This window comes from Suricata suricatta, chromosome 10 (assembly GCF_006229205.1).
Source record: "Suricata suricatta isolate VVHF042 chromosome 10, meerkat_22Aug2017_6uvM2_HiC, whole genome shotgun sequence".
NCBI classification, from domain to species: Eukaryota; Metazoa; Chordata; class Mammalia; order Carnivora; family Herpestidae; genus Suricata; species Suricata suricatta.
This window is the reverse complement of record NC_043709.1, coordinates 132,187,038-132,201,289: the sequence shown is the minus strand read 5'-3', so window position 1 is coordinate 132,201,289 and position 14,252 is coordinate 132,187,038.

Sequence of the window (14,252 nt, the reverse complement as noted above, 5' to 3'; positions counted from 1 at the left end):
TAAACATCTTTATTTCTTCTTCACTTTTGAAGGATAATTTTATTAGATACAAAATTCTAAGGTGACTATTTTTCTTCCAACATTTTAGATATTTCATTTTCCTTTCCTCTTGCTGACATGGTTTCTGAAGAGAGGTCTGATGTAATTCTTATTCTAGTTTGTAGGTAAAGTTTTTTCTTTTTTCTTTCCACTGGCTTCTGTCAAGAATTTTTCTTTTTCTTTGATTTGCTGCAGTTTGAACATGATTTCTTAGACACAGATTTTTAAAAAATATTTATTCTGGTTGGTGTCCTCAGAGTTTCCCTGAGGATCTGTGGTTTGGTATAGATAACTTTTGGGGAACCTCAGCTATTACTACCTCGAATATTTTTCTGTCCCTTACTCTCTTTTCTTTCTGATGTTCTCTTGGATCTTCCAATCCACCCTTTTCATTATTTTCTCTTTGCTTTTCCATCTTGGAAGTTTCTATTGACACCTCTTCAAGCTCACTGATTCTTGCTTTGGTTATGTCCAGTCTGCTGATGAATGCATCAAGGGCAATTTTCATTTCTGTGACAGTGGTTTCAATTTCAAGCATTTCCTTTCGATTCTCTTTGTGACGCTTCCTTTCTCTGCTCACATGACTACTGGGATCCTGCATGTCGCCTGCCTTTTCCATTAGAGCCCTTAGCACATGAATCATAGTTCTTTTAAATTAGTCTCATCACCCCCAAATTGCTACCACATCTGAGTCTGGTTATGATACTTGCTTTGTCTCTTCAGGTTGTGTTTTTTGCCTTTTATCATGCCTTGTACGTTTTGTGGGAAGTCACATATGATGTATCAGGTGGAAGGATCTGAAGTAGTCAGGCCTTTGATGTGTGAGTTTTACGTCTAGTTGGCTGGAAGTCAGGCTGCGTTTACTCTTTAACATAGCTGCTGTGTCAGAGGCTCTGATTTCCCCTAAGGTTCCTGTTTTTATGTCCCCTGCTAGCTTCCTGAAGACTTTTATACAGGGTCTGAAGTTTGCATTTTTTCTTTTTCTAAAGCTGTAGTCTCCTGCTATTACACAGAAGGCCTACTGATGGTGGTGGTGAGGTGTGAGGGACAGTAAGCACCCCAAAGTCCTTCGATGAGGTCTCAGTCTTTCTGTGAGCCTGAGTTGGATATTTCTCTCCCTCCAGGGTTTTGGTAAAGCCTCAGCTGGTAAGACTTTGGTAAATAATTCCTCTTGAGGGCAGGACTCATTAATGAGAATAGCATGTTTTCCCTTTCCCTTATTGGAAGCAATAGGAGATTTTTCTCTGATCTCTACAGTGAGAATCTGGCAGGACTCTCGGAGGTAAAACTCCCAAAAATGTAAGGAAACTCCTAAGACCGGGTCCCATTAGACTTGTTTCTAATTCTCAAGCTTGTCTATGCTGAGCCGCTAGCAACTAGTCAATTACGACTTAAAGTGTTCCTACAAATACTGATTCCGGCCCCAGGTTCCTACTTCTCGGCCTCTGGTCTGCATGAGCTGTGAGTTTTTGTATTTGTCTGTCTCTCTCTCCAGGTTTGGGCCCAGCAGTTTGCTTTGTCACCTCCATCTTATGATGGATCTAACAAGACTTGTTGATCTTTAGTTTGCTCAGCTTTATTTTCTTGTCGTGAGCATGGCAGTGATGATTTCCAAGTTCTTTACGTGCTGAACCGGAAACAAGAATTTAGCCTTTTATACTACGTCTTAGTTTGAGGACTGAGGTCTGCACCCACTACAGACTTATGTCTGCCAAGCGTTGTCAGGAACTCCCTGACAGCTGTTCAGTTCATTAAGGGGACTCTCCAGACCTAGATTCTAGGAACCTGAAGCAGAGGGACGATTGGACTGGACCTCACCTGTACACGACGAAGCTGTAGGAAACCAGCAATGCAATCTTGAGATAGAGTCGGGTCTCCTATGCCTGACCAGGCTTCCCTGGAAATTACTGGGAACTTTGGGGATGTCTGAGGACATCTTTTGTGTTGCACTGAGAGTAGAAGTTGGGTTGAGTGCTGGAATAGTGTCCTGTTCCCTTGCCTCCTATGCATTTGTACTGGTTGACCTGCATGAAGGAAGGGCCTTTCATGGGAAACATTATTTTGTGCAGATTTCTGGGGAGAAAATGATATACACCACCTGTTCTCAAGGTAGGACACAGGGATGATGTCTGAACCCCAAGGAGAGAGTCGGTAAAAGATACAAAGCCTGCATTTGTATGAATCAAGGACAGGAGGGCTGCTCTGTGGCCCAGGTGACAAAGGACAATGTAGAGTCAGGAACAGTTGTCAGCGAGGTGTCCTCCCTATTCTCTGAGGACGTTTTAAGGATGTGGCACAGCTTGGGGGGGGGTGGTACCACTAGGAGGAAGCAAGATATGTCCCGCTGTAGGAACTCTGGCAAGATGCTGCCGTGAGGGACGTGTGGGGGATGGAGTCCAAGCAGACCTGTTTCTGCGCGTGGGGACTTGCTCAGGACCTTCGCATTGGAGCAGAGGCTTGTTACGTGGATGGGTGCTCTCTGGATGGTGGTGTGGTAGAGGCTGTGCAAAGTGGAGGATACTTCTGAGGAGACCTTTCCTTCTTACTGTATCACACGCAGGTCCTCTTTCATATCTGTGGGTCTTTCTGACTCTAATACTTGTCCCTTCAGTTTTGTTCAGTACCTGAGTCACGGTATTCTGAAAGACCAGGCTTTCTTCCCTCTGCTGACAACTTTCTAGGGGCATCAGTCCATGCACCTGTCAAGAAGGTGGATGAACAGAACATACACATTGCATTTTCAAACTGCAGTGGCTCTTAATAAATGGGCTGGTACCATAAGTCGCTATGTTCTGTTCAGTTAAGGAACTTAAAAAACAAAAAGAAGAAGAGGAAAAGAAAGAGACTTCTTGGCCAGCAGTCTATTTATCTTGCAAATCAGCCTGAGTAAAAGCCAAAAGAAAAGGTGGGGCGCAAGCTGTGACCCAGCCTGCGGACTCCTAGCGGAAGTCGAGCCAAACCCAGATCTCTGTGTCTACGTTTTCGCTCCATGGGAGCCACGCTGTGCCTTCCAGGGCGACCATGACAGAATGGCCTTGGGTGATACCCACAGGGGCTGGACTGAGAGAGCAGGGAGAACAGAGAAGTCACAGGCCATTTATTCTTTGTTCAGGGCATCCTTCGTCTTCGGGCATGAGATCATGACCTGCACTGAAATCAAGAATGAACAACGTTCAACCAACTGACCACCTCACCACCCCCCCGCCCCACCCCACCCCAGTGCCCTGAAGAGTAACTCTAGAGCGTGCATCAGGTGATTAGGTGGCTATTTATTCTTCTATTCCTTTAGCAGATGGCCAGGGGCCGAAAACGACTTTGCTTATGTTGAGAAAGCTATCTATGCCTGTCTGTCTTCTTCTGGGAGCCCCTCCCTCTTTCTGCTGACCTGATCACCTTGTCTAGTAGCTCGGATCTGTCCACTCCTCCCCCTTCACTCTTCCAAGAGCATTTTAAGGCGTAGATTTTATCGTCTCTGTGCTTGTATTCCCAGAGCCTTGCACAGGGCCTTTTCAAAATAGGCACTCAAGCTTTTCTGTGGAGAGCAGTGTACAATTTAATTCGAATCCTCCCCACGCTGTAGGAAGATCACTGTTCAGATGTCCTTCCTTTCCGGAATTTCCGTTGGAATTGGAGTCAGTACTCCTGGTTTGGAACCGGCGGCTCCCTGGTGGTCGTCATGCATTGCTCATCTGTTCGGGCAGGACACTTCAGGCAGGATGTGTTTCTTATGCTTCTTTCACATCCCTTAATGGCTCCTTTCGTGTGCACACACCACACGGTATGGAGTTTTCCACCTTTGACCTCAAGACTCTGAACTCCTCAAAGGTGAGAGACTGTGTCTCATTCACCTTCCTTCCTGTATCATTTGACATTGTGCCTGGTACATGATAGGTATTAAATGAATATTTGTACTTACTGACTAAGTAGTAGATTCTAGAGACACGGTGAGCTCATTTCAAGATCAGTTTTATCGGCCGAGTCCGGCCCAGCGTTGCCACACAGCAGTCTTTCTCAACACATATCAGATGCTTATCAGCACGTGCTAACCTGAAACATCAGACCCGTCATTTCCCAAAAGCGACTCACCTGTATGCTCCTGGGGCCGGAACAGCTCTAGAACGAAACAGAAACTAAGTATCACACCCCAAAGCGCCCTTACTTGCTGTTTCATCATTAACTGCCACCCAGAAGCCTCTGCTTCAGGAAAGTCAGTCCTGTGAAACAGAGTGGAAGTCGGCAGTTGTGTATAATGGGATTTGGTTTCTTCCTGGATTTAAGGTCAGGATGCTTGGCTTCTTGAGGGAGATTATGCCATCGTTGGAACAGAGAAGCTATTGCCTTTGACAGAAGGGTAATTCCAAGACTAGGAAGGGGCCGGAACTTGTGCGTCCCATGAGTAGGGGGATCCTGCTCTGTCTCTTTGGCAATGTCAGGAAAGGGGAGAAGACCTCTGAGGGGAGTGGCCGTGTGGTGCACCATGGAGGCTGGGTCCTAGCGACCGAATCTACTGTCTTGCTGCAGATTCATCTGCCTAAACTTGGCATGGAAGCCGCAGGCTTCCAGATTCCAGTGGGCCATGTAGGTGTGGATAGGAAATGAATATTTTGCCCTGTGTTGCTCTTTCCAACTTTGGAGAAGGTGTTGAATGGGAAGAAGCAGCCACAATTGGACTTTGCACTCTTTCAGTGACTTGGAGTTTACTTTGATTTAAGGAAATAAAGGAATGTGATGATTCATGCATCTCTAGATTGCAGGACTAAGATTTATTCCTAACACATATGTGAGACTTCTACCCGTTCCTGGATGTTTAAGGGATTAAGATTATTTTCCTTCCCCCTTACTGTCGGTAATGGTCAACGTATAATCTTTCATCATTTGAGTCACATCCTTAAAAAATAAGTATTTTTTTGTTAATAGTTTATTACCAAGTTGGTTTCCATATAACACCCAGTGCTCTTCCCAAGTGCCCCCATCCATGACTATCACCCCCTCTCCCCCTTCCCCCCTCCCTCTTAAGCCCTCAGTTTGTTCTCAGCATTCAAAAGTCTCTCATAATTTGCCTCATTCCCTCCCCCCAACTCCTCCCCCCTCTTTCCCCTTCCCATGGTCTCCTGTTAGGTTTCTTCTGTTAGACCTATGAGTGACAACAAGTGTATTGATCAAAAGTTTTTCTTTAGAAATTGAATTGTTCTAAACATCCTAGGGAAGCACATCACTTCTTAAAGTGAGGAGTCCTGGTTTAAACAGAGTTGTGCTACTTCGGATTTCCAGATACTTAGTGCGACAACAAAGAGATTAAAGAAAGCTTCCGCTACTCCTTTTTTGAAAAGCACTGATTGACATAAATGTGTCCACTTGACTTAGTGGCACAACAAGTTCGCCTTAAATAGCAGCTCAGTTCAAAGACCTTGTCTCAGAATTGCCCTAATAGGGGCAAGCCGCAGTGGCGACGGGGTTCAAACTCACCGCCGACACTCTACCCTGACAAGGGAGGCCACACTGCATTTCACCCCTTCCTTCATGTACCTGCCAGGAAAGGAGCGCCCAGGGTATCCCACGCGGAGAGCGGGGTGGAGGTCACCCGCTGTGCTATCTGCTCTGGTAAATGATTGATGACCGGCTCCTGACAGGTTCCTCCTTGAGACTGTTAGTGACTGGAATGTGACTTTGCTTTGTCCGCGTCTTTACGGGACAGGGACAGAGAAGCGTGCTGACTTTACTGCTTCACAAAGCTAGCGTCTTTGTGGGTTTTCCACAGCTGTCTTCCTTTTGGGTAGGAGGCCAGGGCAGAGGCAAGGTTCAGCCCTCTAACAGCTGGCCTGGCCCTCGCTGATAAAATCAAGCATCTGAAAGCCCTTGTAAAGCACCAATACTTTGTTTTTCAACAACTATTTACTCACTTGCCCTTTAAAAATCCAGCTTAATGTCTTTAAGCATTTGTGGGCCACTATAATCTTACAAGAATAATGAATGTTATATATCGTGTAGGCAATACGATCGTTTACAAAACTAGAAGAAACCTAATACAAAGAAATAGAAGGAGGAGAAGAAGGGATATGAAAATATACACTGGTTTCCTTTCTAGAGAAATGGAAATTCGAGTACAAATCTGAGGAAGTGGTACAACACGGCAGTATCCCGCTGCACGGCGATGGTTTGAGGAAAAAGAAAGCACGATGTCGTAATAGAAAAGATTCTATACATTTAAATAGCACATAGACTGGTCTAATACGAAATAAGCTCATGACTTCAATATATACCAAAATAACATTTATTTACTCCCGGTTCAAAGATAAAAGCCTAAGAAATGAGAAATAAGTGATTCTAGTAAGGTCTAGCCCATGGGACAGCGACAGAACTGAAATGCTCACTTCTGGGCCAACCTTTGAAGACCCAGGCGCACCTCCATGCTCAGTGCCTTGCTCTGCTGTTGGCTGCGTTCGAGGGAGAAGCAGGGCCCAGAGCCTGGTACAAACACCAGATGAAAGGGTCCTAGGTCCACAAATTGCCTCGTGGGGTAGCTTGAATGAATAGCACTTGCTTTGATCAGTGTTACAAGCAGAAGTAAAGCTGTGTTAAGTTTGAGTCATTACCCACTTGGGGCCAAGGTGTCCCATAGTTAGCTCACCTCTGCGCTGCGTCCCCGTCATTTCCTCAGGCCTCTGTTCCGGGACACTGGTCCTCCTCATACCCGGGTACAATGAGATTATGATTGTGCCCAAGATGCTCCCTCATTTCTCAGAAATGTTAATGTTCAGTATTATGCATTCTTGCATTCACAGAATTTGTGTCTGGTCACATACGCTTGGCCATTCCTTATGGTCTCTTGTTCCTTGATTTTCCTTTCAAGTTGCCATCAATGTCTTTAAGATCGCAAACATGATTGAAAAAAGGATTCTGTATCAGATAATTCTACTGTCTTGGAAATATTGGCAAGTCTGAATCTGCTGCGCGCTGTTTTTGCTTACGTCCACACATATGCTTTGCTTTTGTGTGTGTGTGTGTGTGTGTGTTTCGTCATCCTTTTATCGAGAGCTCTGATTCTCTGGGTTACTTTATCTGTGGGATTCTTTTGAGGCCCGGGTTGAAGCGCATTTCTCTAGAGATTCCCTGCTTCTGCCTGTGCCTGGGGGAGCTGTCAACCTTGACCGCTTTAAATATAAATATCAAAATGAGCCGTTTCAAATCAAACAGGTAACTTGTGATTCAGACGCAAAACACGACTGAAGTCTGGTTTCTGGTAACAATTTCTAAAGGCAGATTTCCCCCTCTCCACACAGTGCCAAAGGCAAGTAAGCACATTCTATTGCCTTTCAAAAATATGTATTGGGTTCCTTTCTCCTTCCTCTTACTCTGGTGATCTGCCCTTGGTTGGGGAGCCCTGAGCTGGGGCGGAGGCGGGGCCAGGGCTTGTAATAGACTCTACCGGAGCCCGTCCTGACTTTATCTCCTGTCCCCAGGCCCTGTGCATCTGCCACAGCAGAAACTCAGCACGTGAGTGTGATTTTGCCTACCTCTTAGATGTGCCTTTGAAAACACCTGTTGAATGTTTAACCTATTGGTTATTTTCATTGGGAGAATGTTTGGGGGTTTTCAGTCCTCCACACAGTTGCAAATGGACTGTTTATGCAGCTTCCCTATAGGTTTGTGGGCCAGGCCAGAGGCAGTGATGTGTGTGTTGTGTGTGTGTGTGGGAGGGGGGGGGATGATGGGGGAGGGGATGCCCATTAGTTCAGATCAACAGGTGGCAGAAGTCAAGTTTGCTTTTCTAAAATGTAACAAAGTTCCCTACATATTAGGCCAATAAAACAAAGAAGTAACACACACAACTCCCAGAAAGATGAACTGAGGTCCAGTGAGTAGAGGGAGGAGGTAAGTCCTTCACCCCACCACAGAGCCTCTGCTTTGTGGAATAGTTATTTTTCAGGACTTTGCACAGGGAAGGCCGGGGCCCAGGCCTGTAGGGCAGAGCAGTCCCAGGACTGGCCAGAGAGGACGCTGCACTCGGGTCTCTTCCGCGGGGCTCTTCCAGTAGAATGTGTGATAACGGGGCTGTGGGGCAATAAAAGGACTCCTCAGGGCAACTTCCTCACTCTTCAGAGTGATGGCTAAATTTATGTCAACCTGACTGGGCTATTGGGTGCCCAGACATTTGGCCAAACATTATGCTTGGGAGCATCTGGGAGGTGTTCGTGGAACTGATTAGCGTTTAAGTGGGTGGACTCGGAATGAAGCAGATTGCTCTCTACAATGTGGGTGCCGCTCATGCAATCAGTTGAAGACTTGACTAGAACAAAAAGACTGACCTCCCTGAAGCAAGAAAGTATTCTCCAGCAGACCACCTCGGTACCATCAACGCTTCCTGTTTCTACGGCGGACAGCTCTTAGACTTAAACTGGAATGCTGGCTCTTCTGGGTCCTGCCCACCCTGCAGATTTGGACCTGCCAACCTCCATAATTATGTGAACCAATCCCTTGTAAGACATCTCTTTATATTTATAATCCTATTGGTTCTATTCTCTTCTGGAGAATCCTGATTAATACAGCCACAGGTAGGTGGCTACCAAGGGTGTCCCTAGGGAAAGGACAGTTTCAATGCTTTGAGAATAGATCAGCTTAAAATGGTTCCCTGCCTGCCTGCCTTCCTTCCTTCCTTCCTTCCTTCCTTCCTTCCTTCTCTCTTTTCTTTCAGTCCTAGATGGTTTGAACTGCTACAACAAAATACCACATCTTGGGTGGCATATAAACAAGAGAAATTTATTTCTTGCAGTTCTGGAGATTGCAAAGTCCAAAATCAAGGGGCCAACAGATCTGATGTCTGGTGAAACTTCCTTTCAGGCCCATAGACCACCATCTTCCTGCTGTGTCTTCGCATGGTAGATGGGAGCTCTCGGAAGGCTCTTTTTAAAGGATGCTAATCCCTTCGTGAAGGTTCTGCCACATGGTACCATCCGGCCAAAGCCCCATCTTCTAACATCATCCTCTTGGGGGTTAGGTTTCAGTATATGAATTTTGGGGAGAAACTAACACCCAGATTATTCCTCTCTCCCTCCCTCCTTCCCTGCTTTCTTTTCTTTCTTCCTTTCTTCTGCCACTGCTGCATCTTGCACCACCTTGGGAATCTGAGGGTTCATGGTCTGGTGCCAGAGGCCAACAGATGATGAAAATTCTTGCAATAGCTTTTCCGTGGAAAAGCTGCTGAGGTGATGCCATCACTATTTGTTTTGGATGCGATTGACTTCACATACAGCCTTTCAACATTCTTGACACACATCTCCCTACAACTTTCAAGAAACAACTTTGTGATATACCTGTATCATTAAGATCAGCAAGTAAATGTATACTTCTTTAATTTATTTAGGGAATAAAAATAGGTCTTAAACATATGATTGCCTTTTAAAAAACTTTGCTGTCTACACTTAGACATAGTTCTAAACTTCCTGTCTACTTTGTTATCAGTTAACCTGTTAACATGTACCCATGAGAGTAAGTTTTATTACTTAGTCATCACTGTACATCCGACCAGCACTATGTCTATATTTTCCTGGTCTGTATGAATATTTCTTGTTTCTGAAACTTACTAGAACATAATTTCATAAACTTCATTTTAAAAAATGCTGGTCTGCCACTCCTATGAAGTAGTCTTGTCAAAATCAAACCACCAATTTACAAAATATACAAACAAAAGAGGAATAAGTTAAAAACATATGGGAACGCATCTGCAAAATACAAATTGTAGGAAACTCTACAGGACAAACCATCTAATTTCCTCAACAAAATACTGCAAGTGAAAATAAAAGATGTGGGTGAGGAGGGGTGTACAGAGTCTGTACAGAAACTTAGGAAAAAAATCCCCAATCACAATGTGGGAAACTTATTTGAATGCTGATTCAAACAAATTGTAAAAAAAAAAAAGAAACTCCAACACATTTATGGCGTTTCAGAGACAATTCAAAGTTTTAATACCAATGGGTTTTTGATGACATAAAGGAATTATCAGTAATCTTAAAGATATAATAAGGGCATTACAATTGTTTTGTAAGGAATTATATTTTTAGAGATATAATGAAATATTTCTGGATTAAATAATATGATATCTGTGATCATTTGCTTCAAAAGTGATCTGGAAGAGGGAAGAGAACAGAGTGTAGATGAAGCAAGATAAGTTATGAAATAATTACTGACATTGAGTAATGGGCATATGAGGATCCATTGTACTATTTTGTTTTGATGAATGTTTAAAACTTTTCTTCTTTTTTAAAGCTTTAAGGGTTGAGGGGGGAGGGTAAGAGAGGTGGTGGTGATGGAGGAGGGCACTTGTGGGGAAGAGCACTGGGTGTTATATGGAAACCAATTTGACAATAAACTATTAAAAACAGAGAAATACATAACTAAAAAAATAATACATTCCAATTCTAATTGGAATTAGTTAACACAAAGTGTAATATTATTTTCAAGCATACAATTTAGTGATTCAACACTTCTGTACAACACTTGATGCTCATCAAAGTGCATCCGTGATCCCCATCACCTGTTTCTCCCATCCCCACCCCCCACCTCCCCTCTGGTAACTCTGTAGTTAAGAGTCTGTTTCTTGATTTGTTTCTCTCTGTCTCTAATTTCTTCCTTTTTTGCTTCATTTGTTTTGTTTCTTAAATTCCACACAGGAGTGAAATAATGTGATATTTGTCTTTCTCTGGCTGACTTATCTCACTCAGCATTATACTCTCTGACTCCATCCATGTCATTGCTGATGGTAAGATTTCATTCTTTGTTTAAGACTGAGTAATATTCCAGTGTGTGTGTGGTGTGTGTGTGTGTGTGTGTGTGTGTGTGTGTGTATACACACATACCACATTTTCTTTATCCATTCATCAGCTAATGGACACTTGAGCTGCTTCCATAATTTGGCTATTGCAAATAATGCTTCTATAAACACTGGGGTGCATGTATCCCTTTGAATTAGTATTTTTGTGTTTTTTGGGTAAACACCTATTAGTGAGACTACTAGATCCTAGGGTAGTCCTAGTTTTAACTTTTTGAGGAAGCTCCACACTCTTCTCCAGAGTGGCTGCACCAATTTGCATCCCACCAACGGTGCAAGAGAGTTCTCCTTTCTCTGCATCCTCACCAACACCTACTGTTTCTTGTACTGTTGACTTTAGTCATTTTGACTAGAGTGAGGTGTATCTCACTATAGTTTTGATTTGTGTCTCCCTGATGAGCAGTGAATTAATTTGGAAGTCTTCCTTCCTTTTCTATTTTCTGGAATAGTTTGAGGAGAATAGTGTTAAATCTTCTTTCAATATTTGATAGAATTCTAACCTTAGACTTTTGTCTTGTGGGAGTTTTTTGATTACCGATTCAATATCTTTGCTGGTTACTGGTCTGTTCAAGTTTCTATTTCTTCCTGTTTCAGTTTTGATGGTTTATATGTTTCTAGGAAGTCATTCATTTCTTCCAGATTATCCAGTTTGTTGGCATATATTTTTTTATAATATTCTATTGTAGTTATTTATATTTCTGTGGTATTGGTTGTTATTTCTCCTTTGTGATTTTATTTATAAGGTCTTTTTTCTTTTTGATAAGTCTGGCTAGAGATGTATCATATTTATTGATTTTTTTCAAAGAACCAGCTCTTTGTTTCACTGATCTATTCTATTGTTTTAGTTTCTATATCATTTATTTATGCTTCAATATTTTTTATTTCCTTCCTTCTACTGGCTTTAATTTCATTTGTTGTTCTTTTTCTAGCTACTTTAGATGTAACATTAGGTTGTTTATTTGAGATTTTTCTTCCTTCTTGACATAGGCTTGTATTGTTATATAGTTCCCTCTGATGACTCCTTTTGCTACATCCCAAATGCTTTGGACCATTGTGTTTTCATTTTCATTTGTTTCCATGTATTTTTAAATTTCTTCTTTGATTTCCTGTTTGACCCATTCATCATTTAGTAACATATTATTTAACCTCCATGTAGTTGTGGTCTTTCCAGATTCTTTTCTTGTGGTTTACTTCTAGTATCATTGTACTGTGGTTAGAAAAGGTAAATGGTATGACTTTAACCTTTTTGTATTTGTTGAGGCCTGATTTGTAATCTAATAGATGGTCTGTTCTGGAGAATGTCCCATGTGCACTTGAAAAGAATGTGTATTCTTCTGTTTTAGGATGAAATGTTCTGGATAGAGCTGTTAAGTTCATTGGGTCTGGTGTGTCATTCAAAGCCATTGTTTCCTATAAATAAGGAAATAAATGTTTAGGTGATCTGTCCATTGATGTGAGTGGAATGTTAAAGTTCCCTACTATTATTGTATTATTATCAATTAGTTTCTTTCTGTTATTATTTTTTTTACATATTTAGGTGCTTCATATGGGGTGCATAAATATTTAGAATTGTTATAACTTCTTGTTGGATAGCCCCCTTTATTATGATACAGTGCCCTAATTTGTCTCTTCTTACGGTCTTTGCTTTATTTATTTATTTATAAATAGTTTATTACCAAGTTGGTTTCCATATAACATCCAGTGCTCTTCCCCACAAGCGCCCCCCTCCATGACCATCACCCCCCATCCCCTTGCCCCCTCCCTCTTCAGCCCTCAGTTTGTTTTCAGTATTTAAGAGTGGCTCATAATTGCTTTAAAGTCTAGTTTGTGTGATATAAGTGTTGCTACTCTGGCTTCTTTTGACCTCCATTAGCATGATCAATGGTTCTCCATCCCCTTACTTTCAATCTGCAGATACCTTTAGGTCTAAAATGAATCTTTGGTAGGCAGATTATGGATGAATCTTGTTTTTTCTTAAACCCATTCTGACACCCTATGGCTTTTGATTGGAGTGTTTAGTCCATTTACATTAAAAGTAATTATTGATAGATATATATTTAGCACCATTTTTTTTTTTACTTGTTTTGCCATTATGTCTGGAGATTCTCTGTTCTTGTTTTCATCACTCTGTTCTCTCCTTTGTATTCAAAGTCCCCTTTCATGTTTCTTACAGGCTGGTTTAGAGGTCACAAACTCCTTTAGTTTATGTTTGGAAAACTCTGTCTCTCCTCCTGTTGTGAATGAAGCTTAGCTGGATAGAGTATTCTTGCCTATAGACTTTTTCCACTCTGCACTTTGAATTTATCATACCACACCCTTCTGGTTTGCCAAGTTTCTGTTGGAAATCTCAAGCTAGCCTTATGGATTTTCCCTTGTAAATTAAGAACTTCTTTTGTCTTGCTGCCTTTAGGATTTTTTTCTTCATCTGTATCATTTTCAAATTTAACTACAGTATGTCTTGATATTGGCCTGCTTTTATTGATTCTGAAGGGAATTCTCTGTGCTTCCTAGATGTGAAGGTCTGCTTCCTTCCCCAGTTTAGGGAAGTTTTCAGCTATTGTTTCTTCAAATAAATTTTCTGCCCCCTTTTCTCTCTCTTCTTCTGGAACTTCTTTCATACTAATGTTTTTTATGCTGGATGGGGTCACTGAGTTCTCTGGGTCCATTCTTGTGTTGCATAATTCTTCTTTTTCTCTTTAGTTCAGCTTCATTTTTTCCCCCAGAACTTTGTCTTTAGGTCGTTAATTTATTCCTCTGCTTCTTCCACCCTGCTGTTCCTTGTATCAACCTGTTTCCAATATCACTTATTGCATTCTTCAGCTCTAATGGATTCTTTTTTAACTTTTATCTCTGTGATAAGAGTCTCACTGATGTCTTCCATTCTTATCTCAGGCCAGTGAGTATCCTAATGATCACTGCTTTAAATTCTCCCTCAGGCCTGTAACTTGTATGTTTCACTTAGATTGCTGGCCATGGGCTTCTCTTCCTTCATTTCAGATAAATTCCTCCATCTTTGATTTTGTCGAAGTCTCTGCCTTCTTCTTTTTGTTAGAAAATCCAGTTATGTCTCCTGCTTCTAAAAGTAATGGCCTTTTGAAGAAGAGTTAGGTAGCATCCAGAGCCTGATGCTTCAGAGAGGGTCTCCAGTGTGTGCTCTGTGCACTCGGCTGCTGTGTTTTGGCTGCTTCAGGCCAGCCATCTGCAGAGGCTCTCCTTGCCTGCTGTGGGCAGAGTTTGGTCCCTTGCCTGAAGGTAGTGAGTTTTAACTAGATGTGCTCTGATCTGCTGGTACAACGAGGCCTATCACCGCCTCCACTGGAACTGAGGCCCTATAGAACTCTCTGGTTGGAAGATGTGGTCTAGGCAGGGGTTTGTGCTGGTTTTCGGG